The sequence below is a fragment of the Oryzias latipes genome, chromosome 19 (genome assembly GCF_053564925.1).
Source record: "Oryzias latipes strain Hd-rR chromosome 19, Olatipes_Hd-rR_3.1".
NCBI lineage: Eukaryota > Metazoa > Chordata > Actinopteri > Beloniformes > Adrianichthyidae > Oryzias > Oryzias latipes.
Window position 1 is genome coordinate 24,319,617 of NC_136255.1, and position 27,146 is coordinate 24,346,762.

At 40.4% G+C, this 27,146-nt stretch overlaps 1 long non-coding RNA gene across 1 annotated transcript; it reads right to left on the reverse strand.

Annotated features, from left to right (window-relative positions):
- Positions 1 to 3,147: 3,147 nt before the first annotated feature.
- Positions 3,148 to 27,146, reverse strand: LOC105356517 (uncharacterized). The gene is made up of 4 exons (XR_013651415.1): positions 26,915 to 27,146; positions 4,460 to 4,599; positions 3,963 to 4,093; positions 3,148 to 3,312 (listed from the first exon to the last, which is right to left on the reverse strand). It is a non-coding gene; the product is annotated as an uncharacterized LOC105356517 (long non-coding RNA).

Here is a 27,146-nt window from a genome sequence, read left to right on the forward strand (position 1 = left end):
TTTGACTTTAAAACAGCACAATCATGATAAAAAGACTAATGGGAACGCTTTGGAAAAAGAACAAAAGAGGAACGGAGTGGGACTTTCAAAAGGTCATTGAAAGAGTGCCAAAAATACTGATGCTGAAGGTGAATTTGTGTTAAAGTTAGAGGAGACGTCAACCTCTTGTAGCCTGGAAAAGTCTTGCCATATGCTGACAGTGTGGCAAAGATGTCGGTCTTTCTGCAGCTTCACTAAGCTGTTATATCCCATAATCCTTTTGCACCAAAACCATCGCTGAGAAGTCGCTCTCCCTCAATTGGTTTCATAATGCTTGGAAGCTCTTCACTAATTGTATTTAAGTTACAGCAGTTTCAGCAGTGTGTTGTTAGTGTTTGATGTTAGTATTATCTTTAATGTGCTCATTATGTAGGACGAATGTTAATGTTTAAAGACTGTGATCTGTCTGTTGTCCGTTTTTGATGTCAGTGACCTTAAGGTGAAATCAACTTTTTGATGTTTGTGTGTATAAAATTAGTCATTTTTTTTGATTTTTAAAAAAAAGTATGCTTCTTTTCAAGTAAACCTTTGGAGCAGATGCTGAACACAACAGAATTAAATACAAAACACCCCTAACATTTTCATCTTAATTTGTTTGGTTTACTCTCACACTGCACTTTTGAGATTGTAGTAGGTTTAAGGGCTGTCATCTGGACTTGGTTTTAAAGTTAGAAGACGTTTCACCTCTTATCCAAAAGGTTTTGTCAATCCTGAATTAGCTGGTCGAAGAGCTGGTATATATGCGCTCATGGGGGAGGAGTCAGACCTGAAACTGGATGGTATTGTCAACTTAGCCTACATGGTTTGGGTCGTTAAGAGTCCTTTGTCCTCAGCTGGGGGTTGGGGAGCTAGTGACTCCCTCCCCAAACTGGTCATCCCTTTCAGCTATTAACGACCCAGGTGGAACTGGTTTGGTTTGTTTAGGTATCAAAACACTGCCGTAGATGGATGGAAGAATAAACCTGAGACTGGTGGTCTCAGGTTTATTCTTCCATCCAGGTGAAACGTCTTCTAACTTTAAAACCAAGTCCAGATGTTATCCCCTAAACCTACTACAATGGAACCAACCTGGATGAATGAGAGTCTTCATAGACATGCACTTTTGAGAGTGGACCAGACCTCTAGGGCAGTGTTTTTTAACCTTTTACATTTTTTCTTGGTCAAAAATCCTGCAGCAAACCAACAACCGAAAGCATAAAAAAAAGGAAACTCTTTGGTTCATATTGATGAACGATGTCTCCACAATCGCACATGCATTTTATTGCAATGACTAAAGAACAAAAAGCTTGAAGTTCCAGCTGTTTTTCCTAAAAGTTGTGATAATTGTCACCAATAATTTTCAACAAAATTAGTTTAAGGTTTACCCAGATAGTTGTGTTCCCTCCAAGTTATTTCAATGCAATTTTATTTAACTTCACAAGATATTAAATACAATTATTTTTTTAATTGTTATTTATTAAGTGAAACATTTCTTTTTGTTTTTTTAGCCAGCTCTCCACATAGTCACATATGCATCTAACAAAACGTATGTTAGTAAGAAATTACGTTAATTAATTTTTTTCACAGTAAATATGTCCGTTTCTCATTATCGTTTTATTCCACCTCTGTTGTGCTTCGACTTATGCCGTTGTCTTGCTTCTTTTGAATGTGGACCGGTCCAAGGTTCTGGTCGTGAACACCATGAAGGACTTTGAGAAGTGCTTGATTACGGTTGTCTGAAACAACGTGGAGTAATAAATCAAAGAGCCAAATAATTTCAAGAAATATGACACCTGGAATCATCACTTTCTCTGTATGTCTGACGTAACCTGAATAGCAGCAGAGTTCTGACCTGCAGACAACTTGACCTCAACTTTCACCGCAGCTGATATCAGCTGAAGAAGGATATGGACCTGAATCTAATGTCTGCAGACATAACATGGATGAAAACTATTAACTGTTTAAACCAAGAAAATCGGCTGTTATCAGTAAAAGAAGAAATGCCAACCTTGGACAATTCGACAGTTTATGGACCCTTTTTATTTTTCCCCCACAGCATTACTTTATTATATAAAAAAAAAAGAAGAAAAAAAAAAAAAGAAAAATACAAAAAAATACAAAAAGAGTAAAACAAATGATTAATCACCTTTGAAAATTGTTAAATTGATTGACTTTTGATGATATTACTTCACTAGCTCCTAAAATTGATAAATTGATTCAAAAATCTTTCCTAATGTAGCATAACTTTGCACATGTTTTTAACTTTTGATACTTGATGAAATTTTTGCTATGAAAATTCCTGTAACAGTGTTGTGTCTATTTTACTGATGTAGTATTATGTTTTAAAGCATATGAATGACTTTTAAAAGTAACGTAATCTGCATATATTTCAGATGCTGCATTTGCCATGTTGATTTCTAAAATAGTTATTTTTGACGTAGTACTTAAGTAATTCATCTTTGGCATGTGCTTTATTGATACCTTATGATTATTAATTCTGTCTGATAAAACCTAGGAACCGGATATTGATAAATCATGTAATAAAATGGTTATAGTATAACGGGGTGGGATTATATAAGTTCGCTTCCTTCCACTCCCTTTCAAGCAATATTTATTAATTATGTCTAATTATCCTGTTTGATTAGTTACCGTATGAATGTATAACTGATGATTATATTGTTTTTGTGTATTATTTCTATTTGATTGCTTGAAATAAACCATTTCAAATCAAATGTAGTGTGAGCCGTGGCGTTATTTTGTCCTGAAAAATTACAAGAAAAAAATAAAAATATGTGTGCCAGAATTCAATTGCAAAGGCACTGAGACACACGACAATATGAAAGTATTAAATTAAAGTAATATTAATGCATTTTATTTAAAGCACTTTTCAGGTCTCTCAAGGACATTGTACATGTATAACAAGATTAAAAAATATAAGTATGACAAATGTTAAAATCAAAAAGAAACATCACTTATAGTGAGATGGTTTGTTTAAAAACATGGAAGGCTCTGCTCCCCACCATGATGCTGAGGCAGCGGGTTTGAGGAACAGTCAGACAAAGAGAGGATGAGGATCTGAGTGAGCGGGAGGACACTGGATGGGGGAACCAGGTAGTAGATGACCTTGAAAGTGAACAGCAGGAGTTTGGAGTCATTTCTGAATTGAACGGGGAACCAGTGGAGCTGCTGAAGCACAGGCATAATGTGGTGAAATTGTTTTTTTTTTCTTGGTGTAATTGTCTGAGCAGCTGAGCTCTGGACCAGTTGAATTTTTGTTAGGGATTTGTGGGGAAGCTGTAGAGGAGAAAAATGGAATAGTGACAAGGCTGTAAACCAAAGTAGGTAAGGAGAGCTGGAATCAATTAATATGCAGACAAAAAGGAGGCCAGGTGACATGGTTTACAGGATTACTAAATGATTTTGTACTGTACAGAATGACACCCAGACTGGTAAAATGCAATTACTGCAGAGTTATTCATCCAGAGGGAAATGTTTACTTAAGAGAAGGTGGACTTGGTACCAACAAGAAGTTCTGTTTTGCCAATGTTTAGCTGAAGGAAGTTGGATGAAACCATAGCCTAACTTCTCAGAGACAACTAGTGAGGGACTAGTGCCCAAATGGCCTTAGCGTGGTCAGTTAGGAGCTAGTACTCCTTACTATCATCTAAAGAAGGGGTCACCAACCCTGTTCCTAGTGGGCTACCACCCTGCTTGTTTTGCAGCTAACCCTGCTTCAGTCATTTCTGCTCACCTGGATAAGGTGTGTTCAGTCAATCAGAAACTGGGCTGATTCATTCCAGCTAACAAGCATCTACTGGAGCAGGGTTGGCCACAAAACAAGCAGGGCGGTAGCAGGGTTGGTGACCTATGATAAAGTGTGGCGTAAAGTGTAGTGCAACAACAACCAATACGTCTAATGTGTTTGCATCTTACGTTAGCCTTACCTTGCGGTACTCTTATCATGTATTGTGTTCCATTTTCATGAAGTCCCTCAAGGTGGTCGTAAGAGAACTTCAAGACCCACCTGTGCTCCTCCTTAACATGCAGCCACTCTTGTCTACGACCCTCCACAGGCCTGGAAAACACAAAAACCTGCAGCACTTGTCCGTCTTGCCAAAAGTTTGACGTCTTTTGTTGTTAATGTCATTTTAATGCTTTAATAACTCATCATTTTGATAAAAGAAAAGCAAGACCATCTGGATCGTTCAGACCTTTTTCCACCAGATTGTAACTTTTGTACCATAAAGTGACTCGTGCGTTAATGTATCATATTAACGTTACACGGTATGTGACTTCCAGTAGAAATTTTTCTAAGCATGAATTTCCCATGGCAGCACAGGGGAACAAGCTGTTTTTATTTTTCAGTGGCAGCCCTGAGGTAAATCGGCGGCTCTGCAGTGGTGGAGGTAGTGATCAGAGCGTCTGATTGCAGACCACTCACCTGTCCTCATCCCAGAGGTCGGCGTCATCAGGCTGCCTGGACAAACGGCGGCTGTCGGTCGTGCTAGCAGATGGCTAATTGAACACCCCATGGCTTTCAGCGGGGAGATGGAGGAGATGAATAAAGTGAGCGATGACAAGCTGAAGGGATAGACAGGGGAGGGGTGAAAGAGGAACAGAAGAATAAAGAGATTTAAAAAAAATCAACAGCATGATATTTAGCTGGAACACAACTTCTCATTCCAGTTTCATCCATCATAACCTGTCACATCCATAAAGCCCCTCACGAGGGGGAAGGGAAATACATTAGGACGATCCTGGAGGAGAAATGCCGTCAATTAGGAGACCAGGAAAAAAGAATACGAGAAAGAAAAAAAACAAGTACAGAATGGAGGTTAAGGAGAGTGCTGTGTAAAGAGGAAATGACAAAGGCCTCAAGGTCATTCAGTCAACAGGACCTTTGTCAATCTATTGCAAAACACCAAGACAAACCCAGTTTGAAAAACCACTGCTGTGCCCCACGCCAGAGCTTCTGAATATTCACAGTATAGGCAGTTGTACAAATGATCCCAGCTACGTACTCATCATTTTCCGAACACTTAAACTGTTTTATCATCAAAACTTATACAAAAGATTTAGAATAATGGGACACCGCCTGCATTTTTTTTTCCCCCAAGATCAACTTCAGCTCCGTAGGAAGCTAAGACTTCCTCCTGCTCTGATTATCACAGTGGCTCCAAGCTTTAACCTTGAAGTGATGTAGAAAACCTAAAGTAAATACTGTTTTTTTTCCACAAAATAAAGTGCACTTAAAAGTCTTACTTATTTTCAAAAAACCTACAGTGCGCCTTAAAATCCGGAGCACCATCTATATGGAATAATTCTGGTTGTGCATACTGACACACGGCTCTCTGTCACAAAGTCTGTCTGTTTTTAACCAGTTAAACAAGGTTGGGCATGAATACGCTTGCAGCTAACGTATATCGTAGTGGAGGACTGTGCATTATACACCTGGGCCTTCAGTAGTGCTACGTCTTCTATTCTTTTCTATTCTTCTAAAAATTTCTTAGATCTGCTCATAGCCCCCAGGCAAACCAAACGATAAGATGGTTGCTATGGGGATAAAACCATCAAAAAAGCTGCCATTTTGAAAAAAGTACATTTATTTTCAGGAATTTGTCACGTGTACCTCAGACCATCAGTCCAGAAAAGCGCAGTGCTAGAAACAGCTAAGATACCGCAGGACCCTCAAGCTCCCAGGCTTCTGGTAGAGGACCCGAGCTTGGGTGAGAAACCACCCGCTAAAGGGTGAGAGGGGCGTTTTTTATAAATATATTTATTACCAATAATAAACAAAAATAAAATTCAAAATAACTATCTGTAAGATAAATAACTAAATTGCAACAATGGCTCAAAAAGGCTCGATACAATCATCAAATCAAATCAAATCAAATCAGCCTTTATTTACATAGCACTTTTCCAACACATGTCACTTAAAGTGCTTTGCATAAAATATAATCAAATTTAAAAACAAAATGACACGACAAACAATGCCTCCCCCCCCCCCCCCCACACACACACACATACACACACCATGATAAAAATAGTGATAAAATGATGGAATGTGGGGAAACAATATTTTAGGGACATGTCCACATCAGTGACCCCCCCCCCCCCATCCAAGTTCACGGAGTGCACTACCACAGGACCCCCCAGATCCGATCAAAAGAGTCAGACCCTGGAGATCCCATTGCTGTGACCCCGTTCACTGAGAAGGATCATCACCGATGTGGAGGATTCCTCGGAGGAAAACACTGGAGTTACGAATAAAATGGAAAAGGAATCAAATTAAAATAAAAATATATTTAAAACAAGAACAAGAAACAAATAATTACATAAACCTCAATAGACATATAAAATGGTAAGTGTGACTAAAAAATAAATAAATAAATACAAAGAAATAAATGTATATACATACACATATAAAACTATTAAAAACAGAACACAAATAATTAAAATATCAAATAAATTCCTAAAATTCAACTAAAAGCTAAATTAAAAAGGTAGGTCTTAAGCCTTCCTTTAAAGACATGAACAGTCTCTGCGGCCCTGAGGCATGCTGGGAGGCTGTTCCACAGGCGAGGTCCTTAATAACTAAATGAGGTCTCGTTTTAGTTCTAACTTTTGGGATAACCAAAAGGCCAGTATCAGAGGACCTCAGGGTCCGTGAGGGATAATACTTTAAAATCATATCAGATAAATATGAAGGCCCACGACCATAAAAACATTTATAAACCAATAAAAGAACTTAAAAATCAATCCTGAAGCGCAAAGGGAGCCAATGCAGCGATTTTAAAATCGGCGTAATGTGTTCCCGCCCCCTGGTCTTCGTCAATCCGCGAGCTGCTGAATTTTGCAGCAGTTGAAGGTTCGACATCCTTGTTCTGGGAAGACCAGAGAGCAGGGCATTCCAATAATCTAATCTGCTGGAAATAAAAGCATGCATTAGCACCTCTGTGCTGGCAAGAGAGAGAAATGGGCGGACTCTGGCAAAGTTTTTAAGAAGATAAAATCCTGTTTTTCTTATATTTTTAATTTGTGGTATAAAATTAATCTCTGAGTCAAAAATAACACTCAGGTTTCTCACACACTGAGAAGTTTTGTAATTCCTTGGTTTAGATAAAACCATCTCTCTCTTGTCTTCAGAAACGATCACGAAAACCTTTTTTTTTGTCCTGGTTTAACTGTAGGAAGTTCTCTGCCATCCATGACTTAATGTCTAAAAAGCATTTTAAGAGTGTGTTGACCAACTCTTCATCATCAGGAGACACAGCGATGTAGAGTTGAGTGTCATCAGCGTAGCTATGAAAACAAACCTGATGACGTCCCCAGGTGGCAAAATAGGTAGATTAAAAAAAGTGGGCCTAAAATTGAACCTTGGGGGACCCCACAATTGATGTCAAAGACCTTTGAGGAGCATGTAGCATGTAAAACCACTTTAGTACGGTACTAGAGATGCCCAAACCTCTCAGCCTGTTGAGTAAAATACTGTGATCTACTGTGTCAAATGCAGCACTGAGATCCAGTAGGACCAGGACTGAGAGTTTCTGACAGTCCAGGTTACACCTAATATAATTTACTATTTCAACAAGGGCTGTCTCTGTGCTGTGGTTTGTTCTAAAACCGGACTGATATTTTTTTAAAGATGTTTCTGTTTAAAAACTCATTAAATTGGATTAAAACAGTATTTTCAATCATTTTACTTAAAAATGGTAAGTTGGATACTGGAGGATAATTGTTATAGTTGTTTGGATCTAAATAACTCTTCTGAAGAGGCATCACCACTGTCGTTTTAAAGGCAGCAGGGAAGACACCTCTTTGAAGAGAGTAATTTACAATATTTAAAAGCTCAAATTTAAAGAAGCAGTAAAACGTTTTTAACAGTGATGTGGGGATTGGGTCTAAAAGGCAGGTGGATGGCTTTAACTGGGAGAAAACATGACCAAAAGCCACAGCATCAACCAGGACAAAACTTTCCGGTGTTTCCTCTGATAGATGAAATTCTATAGTTTCATGCAAAACAACATCTTTTTTTAGCCAAGAGACCACATCTAATAGCATTGATTTTACTCCTGAAGTGGTCTGCAAAACTCTCACATACAGCATCCGAGGCTCCTATGGAGGACCTTTGAGAGTCTCTTTTAGTTAAACTGTTTTAACCCTTGTGCTTTCCTAGGCACTTTGACATTGGGAGTTGGGTCATCTAGACCCACTAGACAGTGCACTGAACTTTGTTCTTCAATGATTTGTGATCTTCACTGGTGTCCATGGCTTACATGAAATCCTCTTCACCTTTATCCACCTTTGTCATGGTAGGGATAACACGTCAATGGTCATCTTGACCTCATAGGATAGCACAAGGGTTACAGAGAACTTTAGGATCATTTTTGTTTTGTAAAATTACGTTTGAGAAGTGGAGGGTTCTAGCTTTTTTTTTTGCATGACTGTACATCCTTTGTTGTTCTTTAAAAATTTCGCCATGTACAGTTAATTTCGTTGATCTCCACTTCCTCTCCGCCCTCCTGCATTGATGTTTCAAGGCTCTGATTGGTTCTTTTCTCCAGGGTGCTGTAGCTTAAGTTTTAAACGTTTTAGTTTTACGTGGAGCTACTGTAGTTTGTCGACCATAAAATCACATGATGCAGGTAAAATCTGAGCAGGAGTTTGATGTAAAATATTCATCAAATTTGCAGCCACATCAGGAGTTATGTATCGTTTCCTCACAGTTCCTGCTGGAGCGTCTTGTTGAGTAAAACTCAATCATATACAGGATACTAAAAATACAGTGAATGACTTCACAATAGATTCCTAATTTTCATTTCAGATATGTGAAAGAACATTTAGAGTGCAATATTAGTGTAATAAAGTTTAATATGTAGTGATTAACAATTAAATCTATTCAGCAAAACAAAGCGGAATAGCAGCACTGGAGAATTAATAGATTTTTGAACAATCATCTGTAGTAAAACTTAATTTCTTTGCTCTGTGCAATAAATGAAAAGCTTTCTTTTTTATTTGATCTTGCCTTGCCTTTTGTTTGTGACACCATAAGGACAAGGAATATAAGTCCCATTTAGAACAAGGACAAAATTTACTATAAATGCTTAAGTCCTCATATTTCTATGCCGTTGTATGAAACACAAGATGCTGACACAGTGGTGTTTTATATCACACCTCCGGCTGCAAAATGCAGGCAGGATCTGTTTCTTGCCATAAAATATGATCACATTCAGGCAGAGTTGCCTTCACGCACTTAAGTTTTTAGTCAGCGAGAAACTAAAGTTTTGAGATATAATGTCAAATCTTTTAGTCGTTGTGTAATAATCTAAAAGTAAAATCATCTGGTCAGATCTAATTGGCCGTTATATGTATGAAGATTTGAGTTTGAATCCTCCAAATCTTGAATCAGCAGTGTTGCATCCTTAATGACACAGAAATAAGAAGAATCCATACACCTTACCAACTGAACCAGAGGACTATTTTAAGAGCGTCACTGTAAACAGATGATTCATTTTACAAAACCGCCCTTTTCCCAACAGGGGTGGAGTAAGGGGAGGGCCAGAACCACTGATGTGTGTGCCAAAAAAGCAACTGTGAGCTCTGGAATGCCAAGCCTGGGCTCCGCACCACTATTTTTGTTTGTTTCTTTTTTTCAATGGGCAGGAATCTCTACAAGAGCTGCTCTGTAGCTTATACGATCACAGAGCAAACAAAGCGCCAAAGGCTGAGTTAAATTGACTGGAATGGATCCAGTTTCAGCCTCATTACCCACTTGCTGCCCATCAGAATTTGTGTTGTGAGTTTTTGGTGTGGACATCGTCCATGAGATCATTGATAGCATCGCTGGTGGCGATGGCGATTTTATCAGTAAATAAGGTTTCACGAGTTGGGATGAAATAAATAAATAAATAAATAAAAATAGGTCAAAACTGCACTGGTCCTTGACTAAAACATTTAATTTAACAGTCAGATTAACAATCGTTTTCTCATAACTGCCATAAGAATACTGTCAGTGGGAAACTGCTCTGTGACCCGACATAAATAACACAAAATGAGGTTGTTCTTGGTGATATTGGTCCTGTACTTTCCAGTCTTTTTATTCATGAAGCTTTCCAAACACCACTAGCTGTGTTTACATGGACAAAAGTAATTGGAATAAACAGATCAGAATTTAAATGCGTTATGTAAACACACCGTTTGGCTTAGTCTGCCCTGATCAGACTCATTCAGATCAAAACTTCTTTCGGATCGAGATAAGTGGGTCATGCCGATTGTTGATCTGGTCGTGGTGCACATAAACAGTTATTTCTGATTGTGGGTCACCACTGCGCTGGTTCTACGTCATGCATAGATGGTGTGGCGCTCCAGAGAAAGCTTTAGAGCACAAACAGAACCGGCTGGCTGGTAATAATCATGTACAAGGTTTTTACTTTTTAGGGATTGCCCTTCACCTTTCGGCTTATCCCGTTAGGAGTCGCCACAGCGAATCAGCTTTCTCTGATTCAGGTGGTTTGGCAGAGAGCTTTTACTCTGGATACCCTTCCTGACAAAAACCCTGTATTTTTTAAGGCACAGAGAGACCCCATATAGACAGCTGGATTTTCGCCCTGGGAACCCAGGTTTCCTTTGTGAAAGTCCTACCCCCAGCCAACTGAGCCTAGTGGTAAGTCAAGTCAAATTGAGCTGATTGGGGATTTGTTGGGTGGTTCTAACTCACCTGTCAGTAAGTGCACCTGTTGGAGAACTGAAAAACAGATGAAGGATTCAACTGAGTAGGAGAGAAATGGATGGAAATTTGAATTTTAAACACTAAATGCCCAAAGTCAGAAGCAGCTGGCCATCTGGATTAAGGTACCTGTTCATTTGTTTCCTTTTTGAAAGTATCCTCACCAGGTAGATGTAGAAGTTTGTTATAAACTATTAGCACGTGGTGTTAGAATTTTTACATTTTAGGGGCTTGTCCGGGATACAACATGGTGTGTGTTGCTGGAAATTGTCTTTGTTTTGGCTTGTGTTTCTGTGCTTGTGGCCTTTTTTTGGTTGAGCCCATCGAAATCACGATGTGGTTGATCTGGTAGCATGATTTTTTGGTTGCAGCAATTCAAGTGTTGTTTGTGTGCTTTGCTTTGACAGAAATTCAAACATTGTGGTAACCACAGGAGTAGGTAAAGCATCCATACAGTGTACTAAACAAATAATAGCCTTTCTTCTACAATCTATTACTCAAACAGAAGTGAATGACAGTCATTGTGTATTTGTTTAAGTCAGAATAAATAGCATAAAAGAAAGATAATCTGATTTATCAATTATATCTGTGAGGATTGTGTCCTATTGTTAGGCTTGTTTGATCTTGGTGTGTTTTCTTCATGTTCTATTTTCAGGTTCTGTGTTTTTCATCCTGTCACAGGCTTACTTGGTTTTATTTGATGATTATCCACAGCTGTCTTCAGTTAATTCAATCATCCTCTGTGTGTTTGAGTGTCCGATTTGGTTTAGTCTTGATGGGTCATCTGCTTCCTTAGTTTTTAAGTTTCTAACGTCGAGCCTGGTAATGTACATTTTGGGGTTCTTCATCACCAGTTCCTGACGACATCAGCCAATCAAAAACTATAATTGAATCTCAAAATGTTGGTATTTACAAACATTTTAAATAAATTACTGAATAAAACATAAAAATGACCATGTTTAGGGTCTGTTTTGTAACAATTTAACCCCTATTTTCTTCTATTGTTTGTACAGCATCAATTATTTTCCATTTCTGAGCTAGTTATGACTTTTTGTGTTGAATAAATGTTGTTTTACTACACCACATGTAAAGTATATGCTAATATGTTCTTAACCTTGCAGTCTCTTTGAGGTCCTTTGCCTCCTCCCCACTGGCCTTCATCGTTTTGGCAGTTTTTGGGGGCATGTTTTTATCGCTCACAGCTGCTAAATTATGGGCATAGATGTATTCCAAGTTCTGCTCAGGTCAACAGACTGGTTGTGCTTCCGGGTGCAACTTAATAATGCTTCTAACGAGGGCTGTCAGAAAATTAATCAGAATTAGAACGAAGCTCAGAGTGCGAGCACACTTGTCTTCATTAGCTCTCCTCTGTGCAGCTCTGCTTCCTTCATGGAGCTCTTTTTAAGTGCTACACCCAAAGTACTTTAGCGGAGCAAAATAAAAAGCATCAGTTAATGGGTGTATTAAGTGTGGCTTGTGACACTTCAGATTAAGTAACAATAGCTTTCACTGCAAGGGGAGAAAATAGGTCGTGTAAATATTTCAGCCTCCTTTTAGTCATCTTGGATGTTAGAACTTGTGTATTAAATAAAATAAACGTTTGGAACGGGATCGTTTGGCAGGAAAGGAAGGGTGTGAGTGCTCTCTTTTGCGGTTTTCCCCACCAAACCATTTTTATGTTGGCGCTCCACTCTGTATTGATTAGGGTTCTTGAATTGTGAAAGAGTATATGGGCGATGGACAGGTCTAAAAGCTGCCCTAAATAGGTTAATGCTGGCCTGTAAAAGCCAGCCGGGGGGGGGAGAAAAGCAATGAGAGCCTCATCTCAGAGTGGCTTAGTGGAAGGCGTTGCTGAAACCATGTATAATCCTCTTTATGAAATTAACTAAATGTGTGAGGAGCTCTTGATCCATGTCTGCTTTGTCTTAGACTCTACACACTCATGCTGAGCGTCTGCCGTCGTTTTATCTCACATTTTTTGCAAACCCCCCGCCCCATTGAAATTTTCCTTTCTTATAAAGTATTCCAATCCTTCTGCAAAATGTTCAATTAAGGACAGGCATAATTTTGGGATGACTGTCTTTTTTTTAATTTATTTTTTTTGTCGCGTCAAAGTCAGAAGTTGGCTTTCTAATTTAACCAATAGGATTCAGAGTGACCACAACAAGCTGCTGTTTTTGAACAAACTACAAAACTAAGCTGTTGGTACCCAAGACGTTTGACTGATACCACAGTGTTTTGCCACATGATACTTTGCGGTTATTCTAATCCAGCTACTAATTTAACAAAGCAGCCCACGGCATGATGCACCCACCCTCATGTTTTACAGTTGAGGCAGCAGTTTGAGGGTTAACAAGGATAATGAAAAAAGTGGGAGTTAAGGGTGATGTCCTCAGAAACCAGGATCTCAGTCTTTGGGGGTTCTACTAGTTGGAATCTGTTTTATAGAATGGCCATCTGCTCATTGTATCGACTTTTAGCACACACTGATATGCCATCCATCTATCTTCATCTGCTTATCTAGGACTGGTTTGCTGGGACAGCAGTCTAATCAAAGATCCCCCCCCAACCACTTTCGTTAGCTCCTCCACAGGGACCCTGAGGCGTTCCCTGGACAGTTGAAAGAGGTAGTCTTCTCAGGGCCTCCGCTCAGTGGGACATGCCCAGAACACCTCCAGGGAGGCGTCCAGGGGTTCTCCTGGAGTTCCCTCAACTGGCTCCTCTCGATGTGGAGGAGCAGCAGCTCTACTCCACCCTATCTCTACTGCTACGTTCACAGGGCATGTGTAGCATGTTGAAGATCCCGCTATGGTGTTCATAAAGGACTGTCCCTACCCAATACCCAATACTAGCACATGTACCCTGGAAGAGGCTTTGTGTGAAAATGTCAAATCGAAAATCTTGCCCTAGGCTTTTGTTTTTTTACAGCTCTATTCTGATATACCAAAGATTCTGTGTCCTAAAATTCCAGTTGAGCGCAAACAGCATTATCAATTTGTCCTCCACGATTATTTTTTAAATTGTTGGCACTTCCATGAATAAAAAGCATATGTCACTTGCAAACCTGAGTCCCTGATTGATCAAAGTTCAATCTGGTTTAACTTTAACTTAACCCTCACTTGTAAAAAAAAAAAGACGCCAAGACACTTTAAGATCCAACGCCACCTGGGGCATGGCACCATGGAACCATGGCCTCAGACTTGACAATGCTGACCATCATCCCAGCTTGTGATGAGGCCAGGTCACACAACCTGCATATGCATTACTCCAACTGACAAGAATATTGGCAGAATTAAAGAGTGCCTTAATAAAGACTTCATTAAAAAAAAATCCTGAGTTTCTTTCAGTGTTACAGCATTTATGAATTTACTGGCAAGCCCACTCAGCTAGCATCTACAAAGCAAAAAAAGTATGCGTTTTAGTGTGCAAATCAGATTAACAATGCAAACTTTTTTGCGTCAAAATCAGGTTTCATTTGACTTCCAAAGACACTCTGGGGTCGGGTTTATGATACTGTTACTACAACTTTGCATCTTCAAGTTATTTTCAGATAGGTCAGGCATCTTTAAATCGACTTATTTCCAGCTCGAGACGCCAAAACCTGCCGAGCATCAGGCAGTAAATAGAGATGCGTAGCAGAAAAAACTGTAACAGGTATAACTCCAGGCCCAACAGGTAAAAGGTTCTAGGCTTTTCTTTTCCATTACTTGTATAAAACTGTTCCATGCCCATAAGATTTAATTCATTCAAGGGTTTTGTTAAATTAATTGTGCTCGGAAAGCCGTACAACAGATCAGACATTTCCCCCAAAGTCCTGAACGGCGCAGCCTTCACCAACAGCTTAAGATGAGATCAGTCACTTGACCGGTCATGCAATTCAGTTTGTGGCAATGAAGAGCAGTAAGAAAACATCTCTGTTTCCCCCAACGTTCTCCATGCCTGGTGGCTCACAGCATGTGGCAGTTTTGTCTTTCTGTTTTTATCCAAATTCTTACTCAGAGCTTAATGTGTAAATCAGGGATTCCCGGATCACACTGAGGGGGCTGTTCTGGTGGGTCAGGGGAGATTATGTCACAGAGTGAGTCCCAAAAATATAAAATAAAATAAAACAGAGCAAAACATGTCTTCGGCTGAGCGCAGGTCTTATTTCAACATTCCTGGATCTTGCACAGCGATTTTGGGACGGCATGCTGCTCTGCTCAATCACTAAAATAACAGTTTTCACAAAAACAAAATATTAAAACCTTCATCAAGGCAGCTTAATAACAGGATTGTGTTCAACTCTGACTGAGTCTAATCACACGAAGCATTGTCTGAGCACAGCTGTTTACCTGCTCCAACTCCATGCTGGTTTCACAATACAACGCTTAGTACAGGCAATACTTTGAATACCTTTAAATGACCCAGGTGTTATCTTTTGTTACCACTTTTAATACTGTAACAAAACTGAATGAACAAGAGATCATGCGCCTGATAAGCAATGATGGCCTATCTTCTGATTGGCAGATGACCATTGAACCCACAGCTTCAGATCAGCGTCCTCAACATCCATCAGACTTGTTGGTCCCATTCACTGTATCAGAGTGTGACGTCACTCATAGAAAATGGCCTTTTTCCAGCTCTAATCAAATGAATTCAGCAGCCATTTATTTGCAATAAGGACACCAGCGTGTTGGAGCCAGACAGTATCAGTAATGCCTTTGTCACGACTGCCCTGACAGGGAATTCCCAAGTTTGCATTTGTCCCTGAAAGACACCAACCCAATGGTGCAATTGGCACTAAAATGAGAAAAAAAGCCAGTTTTTAATCAAAAAATCCAAAACATTCTGTTTTAAAATGTATACGTACCAAAACACTCCACGCATCTGATCCTGGTCCAGCCCTTCTGTAAAACTTTAGACTTTACTTTTACACTTTTACACTTTTTGGCCCACGTGTCAAAAAGTTTGCCCACTCCTGGGCTAGAGTGTGGCTCTGGGTCACTGTAGGACACCATCACCAGTATGCCAAAAGACACGACAATGGTACGTTCCATTTTCATTTCCGTTGAGGTGGCCGTATGACCCTTGAGTAACATTGGAAGACACACCTGTGCTCCCCTCAATGACCCTCCACGGACCCGGACAACCCAAAAACACACAGCACCCGTATGGGTCAACACCCAGTACTGTCCAAGCCCATTTACCATGCCCCACTATGGGGTACGTATTAGGAGGGGGCAAGTGTGGGTGTACTGAGAGTTTGGGTTGTCATCTCCCTTTGAGCCTATAAAATGCATAGAAAACCATTCGATCATCAATCATATCAGTTCATCTATCCATAGCTCTGTCTTTTATATTTTATGTTGAATGCCCTTCTTGACGCAACCCTCTGCATTTTCCGGGCTTGGGACAGGATTAAGCAGGACACCAGTCTGTGCCCTTTTGAGGCTGCATTGTCTATTTGTCCATCTGTCTGTCCGTCCACCCTTATGTTTTTAATTTTTGTCCTTTATTGAGTTTTTAAAAAGGTTTTTTGTTGTGTTTTATTTATTTATCAGTTTTTTTGTGTGTTTTTTTTTTGCTGTGTTTTGTTTCTTATAGATTGGTATTTAAGGGGGCAGTCATGGTATTTATGGGGGCACTCTCCCTCACCCTTATGCCAATGCTCATATCCGGCCTTGGCCTAAGCAGTGATTGGTCTGAGTCAGTCTGAGCTCTCATTTCTATGGCAACCACTCTTGCCAATCAGTAGGAAGTTTATTGGAAGACCACACCCCCTACCACTTAAAAGCAAACAACATGAAATATGTCAATCAAACATTGTGAGTGATGTGAGACCACCTACTTTTATTGAGGCATCTGATTGGTCAGTTTAAAACTTGAATACCTTGCTATATATGAAGTAAAAAAAACAAACATCAAAAAGTAAAGGGTTGGTCAGGATATTATGTGACATGTTTTGGTGTTAAGTCTAGTGACCACTATAATCCAAAGAAGAAGGGTTGAAAGAGAGGTATCGGGTCATGTAACCTCATTTCTTTTTAATAGAAGCAATGAAAACACTTCTCCCTTTGGTGCCATGGCATTTCCTCACTCCAGCAACACGAGCTTTGTTCTTCCTGCTGTCAGCGTTGCCTTCTTCCAACGTAATCTGCTTTGTATAAACAGACACACTCTGTATTTCTCACTATCAGACTCCGGTATGGAGTTGTGTTTGGAGCCTCATTGCTCTCAGACGCGGTGAATCATATGCATGTTGTTGTTCTTTCCTTGGCATCAGTCTAACGGTACGGACGTATCTGTGTCAGCCGCTCACACTAAAGCTCCATTCTTTACCGTCACAGCAGACTTGCACGGCTGTCACTCCCGCACAAGTTTGGGAGATTATTGTCTGTGTTTATTTGTTACAGTACAGCTATAATACAGTGTGTGTCCCATGTAATTCACCTGTCTTTGTGCAAAGGCGCGTACATCTTCCGTTTCGCCCTTTGCATGGAAACAAGGGGAGCTGCAGAGGCATAAAGCCTCAGTCATCTGTCTTTGTTCGACACCGATGTCCTGTTATAGATCAGAGGCAGAGATGAATGCAGTTAATAGACTGTGACACAGCCATTAACTACAGGTGTAATAGAAGCATAATGGAATCAAACAGCCATTTCTCCCCTCAAAATAGGCAGGCACAGGTAAATGTTTAAAGAGCAGGCTGTGTTAAAGCGCCCGTCCCTTCCATTGCTGCTCTCTTCTCTTTTATCTCGTCCACTCCATGGCCTTTCCTCTCACATTTGTGTTTTTTATTCAACCCCCCACTACCACCTTTCCTTTGCATCTGTGGCCCCGCGGTCGTCCTTGAGCTCCCATCTGCCTCCTCGCCAACATCAAAGCCAGCAGATAAAAGTGTCCAATCGTCCATTTCTTTGAACCGATACTTGTCGCCACCGCACCCGTGTCTGCTTTTAGCCGGCGCATCCTGGGAATAAAAAGCGACTTTGCTCCCCACGCACCACGCCTTCGTATAACCCCATTTGCAGCTCCTCATACGTTCCTGTATGAAATTACCGTATTGATTGGTGAAATTGTCGTTTATGGTTAAGCTCTTGAGTTTCAGGAGCTAATGGAAGTTGTGTTATCCACCAAGCTGGACAGAAAATCATTGGGAAACGGAGAGCAGTCATATCTTGCACTATGATATTATACCCATTTGAACAGTGTTGAGAAGCATCAATATACACCATAATCAGCGTATACCATTAATCATCATTACATTTTAAAATGCAAACATAATTTGTTTGTTGTAATAATTTATTTAACATTCACAATAATAAATAAAAAAATTTAAAAAAATCCAAGCAGTGATATTATGGAGATAAACAATGGCAACAAATACACAAATGATCAGGTAGTAGTGGAACAACAAGGTAATACATAAAAAAAACAAGCAAAATTCCCACACTTCATGAAATGTCTTGTGGTTTATGATCCAAGTGAGACCAAGGCTTGTATACCGAAAATTACATTTTAATTTAGACAAAAAAAGGAGGCAACAGGGATTTTGACGCATGATGTTGGGGCAGGTATGAAGTGATATATGTGCCACCACATTGAGAACAAAAGTCACACCTTTGAGATCAAAATTTCCTAAATCACAAACAAAATGTTCAGTTTCAAAAGCAAAACTCTCTAAGTAGCAAATAAAAATACTAAAAGTTTGTTTTTCAAATCTTTTTTTTCGAAATACATTTTTGCCTTTATGACACAAATGTTTTCAGATGGTTGTCTTGAATCTCGCTTCAGAATCTTTTTCTGTTGGCTTTATCTCCATAGCAACCATTTTAGTTTTTGGTCACCTTGAGGTGACGTACAGGTCTATGTAATTTTTAGATGAATCTGCTAAAGTACATTTATTTGGATTTCCTTAGAAACGAAGAGTTTTTGTTAACCATGCCCATGTCCCTAATATGTTCAATATCATGTGTTATATTGTTTTTCTCAGCTTTAAGCCAATGGCTCATGTATTTAATATCCACAACATTTCTGTAAAAAATGTGTGAGTAACAGGAGAACGGCACTTTTCCAAGCTCGCCACGCTAACGCCGTTCAAAATCAACAAACCTTATTTCCAAAGCAGTTTTTCAATGACACTCGAAGAGTTGGGAGGTGACAGCTCGAATTCCCCAGTAGGAATTTAAGTTTGTAGCTGGTGCTAAAGGTGAGTTATTTTGTTTTACAATTCAAGATGGCGGCCTTTTCTCGAAGTCCTAGGATTCGGTCGTGGTTGTAGACTTTAGGTGGCGGTAGGTGTGTGCAATTTCCTAAAGACCGCTCAAATGAAAGTTTATTTTTCACATATTAAAAATTTGAGCATCGCCAAATGTTACACTTTCTTTTTTTTTTTTTTTTTTTTTCCAACTTGTCCTGTCCAACAGCTGGGCAGACAGATGAGAGCTGAGGGCCTCTTGTGTTGGAAATATTTTACTTTAACAAGAGGGGTTATTAATCTTCAGACAAACCAAAGGTATGTCTGAATAAACCCCTTTTGTAATCGAGGCCAAACTTTATTAATTTCAATCATGTCTGAAAATCTTTGGTGTTGGACCGGACGGAAAAGGAAAGAGGGGAAGAAGAGAGAGGGACGTTAGAGAGAGGGGGGGTAGGGGGTGATAATAGGAGGGGAAGGGGGATAAGACCATGAAGCAGCATAAAGCAACAAGTTTACTGGTTGTTAATCATTATGGTAAGGTTCAAATGTAGTAAAAAAAAAAAAAAAAAAAAAAAAAGAAAAAGGGGGCGGAGCCTGTCCACACACACACTCAAATGTATTAAACACACCTGCTAGCTGCAAAAATGTCCACCTGTCGACATGTACACAAAACAGATAGTGTTCACACGCATACTTATGCCTTAAAACCAACTAGTGTGAAATATTTCAGTCATTCAATCATGCAAACTGTTAGTGCAAAGGTGAGCTAACACCAGTGCTCAGGTGAGTGTTTATGTTCTTCTAAAATGGGTGGTGGAACGTGAAAAGAAGGAGGGAGAGTGCCCAGCCATCCCCACCCCAAGACCCCCACCGCAGCAGCAGCGGCAGCCGGAATCCCCCCAACGCCACACGGGAACCGGCAGGGAACAACCGCCGCCCGGGCGACAAAGCCCGCCACCCAGGCCAGGGCCAGCAGGGCCGCCGCAAGGCCCCCAGAGCCAGAGGCCAGGGAGGCACGGAGGGAAAGAGAGCGCCGCCCCAGCCCAACCAGGAGAGCAGCCCCCCCGCCGCGCCGGGAGAACCCAACGCAGGGCCCCACCGGAGAAGGACGCCCACAGCCCCAAACGAGCACCCCACCACCACCCAGGAGTTCCGGGCATCCCCCCGCCCCAACCCCAGATACGAGCCAGGACCCCCCAAGGTAGACCCGCTCCGCACTCCAGGCAGCCATCCGCCCGGCCCACGGTTGGTCCAGGGAGGAGCGAGGCAGGGGCCCGCCGCCCCCGCCCAGGAGGGGGGAACCCCGGGGAAAAAAGAGGGCCCACAAGGGGTGTTATAAATATGGCCTGACCAGGCTCGGCCACAGTTGGAAATTTGGCGGGGCCCAGCACTCAGGAGCGAGGACCAGAACCCACCCCCCAGGGACCAGACACCCCCGGCTCAGATGTAATGTGAACCCCCAAGCCAAATGTTACACTTAAGCACAAAATGGCCGCCAAACCGTGGGTCCTGTGGCCATCCCATAATACTTTTACAGCTTCCTTTGGATATCCCCGACACGTGTCTCGGTTTAATTAGTTGATTTTTCATAACCCCTTAAAATACTTTGACCCCATTTATTTTTTTTCTATGGTTTCTCCCGCTGTGATGTCATCATTTTTGACGTTTTTGCTCCAAGTAAGAAAGAAGGAAAAAAATCTTGTCCTTTAGTTCTGGATCAATGCGTGGGGGGAGAAAAAAAAACAGACAGAGGTTTTTCAATAATAAGAAATCACCTCAAATGTTCTCAGAATTGAGCCTCAAACACAAAACAAGATCAAATTTCTCTCCACAGTCACAAACAAAGGTGTTTGCCGGCGAGCAGAGAATATTTTAAAGTGATAAAGCCTGAATGAGCTCCTTCCTGTCCAGCTGAGAACAATCATGCCCTGATTTATGAATTGTGTCTGTTTGCTGTTTGCCAGAATCGCATAGCTGCTTCCTCATTAATCAGACTCACCTGTTCTGGCCGACCCCCCCGGGACTGGACAAACTGTGCGAGCCATCATTTCTTGGTCTGATTAGAGTCGGATGACTGAGGACGGCCACCACGGCGCTCTGCACCTGCTCCTTCTGCAGCGACGGATGCTTCCCTGCCTCCTGCCGCGTCTTGCTTTATGGTAAGCGGATGGGTGCCCGTCTGTCCTGGACGTAGCCCGCCTCTTAACCCACCATCTCTTTCTGTTTGTCCTATTTTTTGTTTTCCATATTTGCTCTTCACAAAACACTAAAATTCCAGGTGTCTGACAAGAGCAGCCTATGAAGGATGGACGTTAACATCCCAGCAGGCAGAAATCGCCCCGCTGAGAGGTAAATCAAGCCCACCCTGTCCCTCCACCCCCCTGTCCCCCTCATCGGTGTTACGAGTCATTGCTCTCCGATGCACAAAGCGTCGTTCTGGCAGCTAATGCGGCCGCCTGCTCTGGATTTACTAGACTGGTAAACGCTCGTCATCCGAGGTGCACACCAACACACTCAAGGCCCTTTGTTGTTCATCGCCTCCCGACGTCCTGTTAGCAAAAACCGATGCGGAACTACAGCGAGGAAGAGGAAGGTTTGCACACGTCCTGCAAACACTCTTCCTCCATAAAGTGGATATTACTCTTATATATATTACTCTTATGAGGAGTGAAGCAAAAAAAAAAAAAAAGATTTCCATAAATAGTTAAATCAAAGATTTAAAAATGTTTTCTGTGCTTTAAACATCAGAATGTGACACCGGTTGGACATTTTAAAGAGAACCTTTTATGGAAAATCATGATGGGATTATAATGACTCCCTGCAGAGGAGCAAAATAGATCAATGCTAATAATAGTAAAAAATGTTAAAAAGTCTTTTTATCAAATCAAATTTGAATACTAAATACTATTTTGTGATTGACAAATGTAGTTCAAAATATCAAAAACTACAGGTTGTGGCCACGCAGATTCCTACTTTAGACCTTCATGAGGATTAGAACCAACATCTGTTCTAAAAAGAAAGAAAGAAATTGATCACGAGGAATTAAAAAAAACCCAGTGGGTCAAAAATACTTATTTTTTTCCTTTTTACAACATAAAAACCCAATTCCCTCATTTCACATTATTTACTTCATTGACACGCTCTCCCGCTAGCTTACAGCCCCTCGCAACCCCACCCCAACAAAATGGCGAGCAAAATCCGAGGTATCCAGCCGTTCGGCCAGCTCAGACGAGGAAAACGAGGACTTGAATGCATCAGAATGGAGCAGAGCAGTGAGATGGTTTTCCGGCATTTTGTCCCTGATTCACGACGATTTGATCAAAGAAATACTCAAAAACGCGGTTTTAAGTGTAATTTTCTTTATATATGCCCTCCATCACGAGGAAAATGCTACAAAAAATGCAACGGTTTTTATTGGAGTGGGTCTTTAAACTAACAAAGCTTAAAGATTGGAGGCATTTGTAGCTCTGCTCACTGATAAAACAGTCAATTCCAATGGTTCCACCTTAAAAAGAAGATTTAACTTACAAATGGATCAATCCAGAGCTGGCTAATATCATCCTGCAGGCTAAAGAAGATGCTGTTTGTGCTCTGAAACCTTTACTGTGCAGTGCTTAAAGATGTTTGCCGCCTTAAATTCATGCAGCTCGTGCGCGCAGCAGGATGGAACAAGAGTGGAAGGACTGCAAAGAAAATAAAACGCACAAACGATGAGGAGAGGAGCATTGATGCAGACAGACTCACCTTGCTCTGCACTTCAGAACGAGATGTAAATGTGCTCCTCACCCACAGCCCGCTGTGATTAAAGCCGTTTTAGAAAAGTGACTGCTCTGCTCACTGAGATGCTCAGCAGAATATTACCGCAGGTGGAATCAGGGCAATTTTAATTATGCTGTTTGTGTGCACTCCTCGAAACAGGGGCGGATGTGCACGGCGTTTTTGTCCGTTACAAGAGTTTGGGCTTTGTGTCGCTGCGCTTGCAGCAGCTCTGGGTGTCAGGAGTTTAAAGTGACTCCAGGCTTGCTGTGGTATCAGAAAGAAGCAGGTGGATCTCTTTGAAAAGCGAGCGCTTAGAGGCTCAGCCACCTGCAGTTTGTGTTACAAGCCTCCACCACACAAAACACGTCAAAATCAGTATTCAGAACAATATTTTAACACGATTCTTTCACCTTTTGCTAGCATGAAGGGACACTGAAAATGTGTCTTGCTGGTGGCGAATATGAGCAACCTCATAAATGGTCTGTGGCAGCGACTCAGAGTGATGGCGGTGGCGGTGGCGGCGGCTCACAGGAGGCCCAGAGAGACGGTTGCCGCACGAAAATCATTGGTGTCTTGAAGGTGGTCAAACAATTTTCAAGACCAGCAACTTTCAAGTCCATAAAAATTGATCTGTTTGTCATGAGAGCAGACCCATTTGGGATTTCTCAAGCGTGAAATCTTTGTGAAATGGCTGTATCAATCAGAAAAACAGAGACAGGGATTGAAAGATAATAGAGGGAAGGTGAGAAATCACAAATAAGGACTGAGAGGAAGATAAAAAGAAAGTTTAATTTAGTCATTGTCCTAAAAGCTCTACATTTTTTTTGAAGATGTGATGCATGTCTGAGAGAATCTGTATTTTTACACTGCAAAAATGTTTTATCTTAAGAAAATAAAATGAACCCTTTTTAATGAAAAATTGTCTTCGAGAAAAGTTGTTTTTTTAACCAAAAACAAATATTAGTTTTGCCGATAAATACGACAATTTTCTTTGCCCAAGGCAATTTTTTACACTGCAAAAAGAATTTATCTTAAGAAGATAAAACAAACTCTTTTTCAAGAAAAATTGTCGAGAAAATTTCATTTTTTAACAAAAAACAAATATAAGTCTTGCCATAAAATACGACAATTTTCTTTTTAAATTTTTTAAACCGTATTTAAAGAAAATGTTTCAAATTTTAAGAAAATTTGACTTATTTCTAAGGGGTCTTTTTTTTGCAGTGTAGTAATGCACTTCTGTCAAGTTACAAATGTCTTGAATTCTACACTGTAAAAAGGGATAGCCTAAAATTAGGAAAAAAATACTGACAATCACTAGAAAATAGTCCAATAATCTGTCCGTGTAGGCAAGTTATTTTACTTAACAAGAAATTTTATAATAATAAATAAAAATAACTACAAACAAAGAGTTCCACACAAGCATTCAACAATGTAAAAATAAGCTAAAAATAACCAAACAGTTCAGTAGAATAACTTGAAACTGAATGTCAAGCCCAATAATAACCTTTTTTTTGGAAGTTATAAGCAAAGTGGACATGTGTTAGAGTGTCCGTCCTGAGACTAGAAGGTTGTGAGTTCAAATCCCTGGTCGAGTCATACCAAAGATGCTAATAGTGAGAGTCATTGCTTCCCTGCTGGACACTTAGCATTCAAGGGTTGGTTTGAGGGGTTAAACATCCAAATGGTCCCCTAGCACAGCCGTGTTTGCAGCTCACTCCTCTCTCAGGGGATGTGGAGAACAAAATAACACACTTAAATGTGAGCAAAATAAAAATACCCTTAATGTGATAAATCCTCATGAAATCTAAAACTAGCACTTATTCTTAGAACTTAAATCTACATTTTTTATCTCCAAAATAATGACATTCAGTACCAGTCTAACTTTCAAATAACATCTTTATAGAACCAACATTTATAGATCAATTCGATTCTTGAATCAAGTTTTTCTATTGTCAAGAGTTTGGAGCAAAAAGATTTTGACCAATTTTAGTAACAATTTCCTCATTTCTAGCTCTTAATGAGACAAACTGTGCTGATTTTGAGAAAACCTTGGAAAAGTGTGGAGCAAAAATAGGTTCAAACAGCTTTAAAGGCTTTAGATTTTTTCCGAATCCGATAGTTTGCAGTTTAACAAAAGCATCTTGAATTCTTTTTTTCAGATTTTCTGTGCTGCCAGCAAACGTTGTTGGAGAGTCGCTGTGGGACTTTCACTTTCTGAGCACAGCTGGAAGAAAAAGACCACGAGGGGAAATCCCTGAAATCCAAAAATGCTCTTTTATTTAAAAAAAAATAGCATGTCACTAAGAACTTGTTTGTTTGTTTGTTTGTTTCGTGCAGAAGGAAGAGCATATCTCTAATTTTTTTGGCAAACAACAGTGACAGCACTCGTCATCTTTCCAGGAAGGCAACTGGAGGGCAAGTCATATCCAGTTAATCATGATGCGTTCCTGCTGGGGTTTTATTGGCCTGGTACCACAAACTTCAGAGACCTGACTTTGAAAAAGTATGAAGGACAAAAATATTTCATGTAAAGCATTTGATCCTGCATTTACAAGAAGCGTTTAGGAAAGAATGTCTTAGTTTTATCACAAAACTACATACATTTGGACTTTCTTTGAAAGAATTTCTAAAATATAATTGAATTTCTGTTGTCCTGAGTAAACTTTTTTTTTTAAATAAGAGGCTGTGTTTAAAAACAGAGCAGTTTAGAGTACCTGTTATTTTACACAGGAAAAAATGTCCTTCTCAAAACTAGTTAAAAATACAGATTACAAGATGGTTTCCCTTCTTAAAGTAAAAACAAAATCTGCCAATTGAACTAGTAGGATTTGTAAGATTTCTTAAAATAAGTTATAAAGTGACTAAAGTCAAAATTCGACATGAATTATGAACACAGTGTTTTTTTAAATTAGCGTGTGCATGTGGTTTAGGCTCCGGCAGCACCGTGAACCGGAAAGGGAAAAAAACAGGTTAGAAGATGAATGAATGAGGAGTGAGGAAATGATAGATTGAAATCCCTCTGAGGAGTTTATATTATATTTCTACATGTTTAGCACTAAAGGTGGTTTTTTTTGTGTGTGTTTAAATTCAGGATGGGTTCTTTCAGAGGTCAAAGGTCATTGCAACTTCACTTGATGTGATTATGTGATTAAGCTGGTGGCGTGCATGCGAAATTTTGTACCAAAAAAATATAATATTGTGCCAAAAAAAGTGAAAATCGTCAAATTTCTTACTTTGCCACAAGATGGCCGCAAAGCTGTAGGTCCTGTGGCCATCCCATAATAGTTTTAAAACTTCCTTAAGATATTGATTTTGGCCCCATTACCCCCCCCCCCCCCTTTTTTGTGATGATTTTCTTTGCTGTGACGTCATCATTTCTTTTTTTTCTTTGTCAGTAAGAAAAAAACGCTCTGGGCTTTGCAGTTCAGGTCTAATGCGGGACATGAAAACAACCCCAACCTAGCAACAGTTGTTGATTTTCAAGTGGCTGCACATATTTAAAAAACTGCAGATGGGGACATTTTCTGGTAGTAGGAGGGGCTTCCACCTTTTCTGCTGCATCAGCCCGTCCCACAAACAAGCGAGTGTTCATGGAACAAGTCTCATGTTCAAAGTCACACCACTCACACCGTCCTGACCTGTCAGACAATCTCAAACGTTTGCATCGTCTAACACTGAGAAAAATGTAGAAACAACAGGGTTCATGCTCACCGCCTTCCTCATATGTGGAGAGTCCTGTCTGACGGGAACAACGCTGTTCACGTCACACCAAGAGGAACAATGTTCACAATGTTCTGCCATGAGTGACGGGAATGTGCAGCTTTCATGGGTCTGGGGAAAACCTGCTAATGTAGTCTGTAAGCTCCTCACCGTGTAAAGGAGAATACTTCCCTGTCGCTTCTTTCAGTTTAGAAGAGCAATAAAGAGGGAAATCAAAAAGAAAGTAGTAAAATGATCTACAGAATCTACATGACAAGGATACCCAGCCAAAAAGGGAAAAATAAGCCTGAAAAAGCTAACTTTTGGACAGAATTACATCAAATTAAATGCTATACTGCCCACTAAGAAGTATTTCTTTGCATGCTCTAAGCAAATGGTTTGTGTTTTTTGAGTTTTCACGGGCCTAATTGTAGTTCGTTTTGATCAGTGACTGGACTGGACTGGTTTTGTTTTTCACTTTCTGATGCTGTGCAGGTCTGCTGTGGCTTCTCTTTGGGGCTCCGCCCACTCACCTGTGCTTCCTGGTGGAGTCCACAGCTGCACCTGGTTAGCCAATGAAGTTGTCTGCCTATGTAAGTCTCGTTGTTTTATGTGTCAGCGTTGGAGGGTTTTGTGTGCTGTTCCGTGTTGCAGACACTGCTCCTCGGGTTTCCCCTCTTGTGAGGTGATCCTTTGTTTCCAGTAAACAGGCTTCAACTTGACCTTTTGCATCCAAGCTGTACTCTGCATCTGTGTTCTTGAACT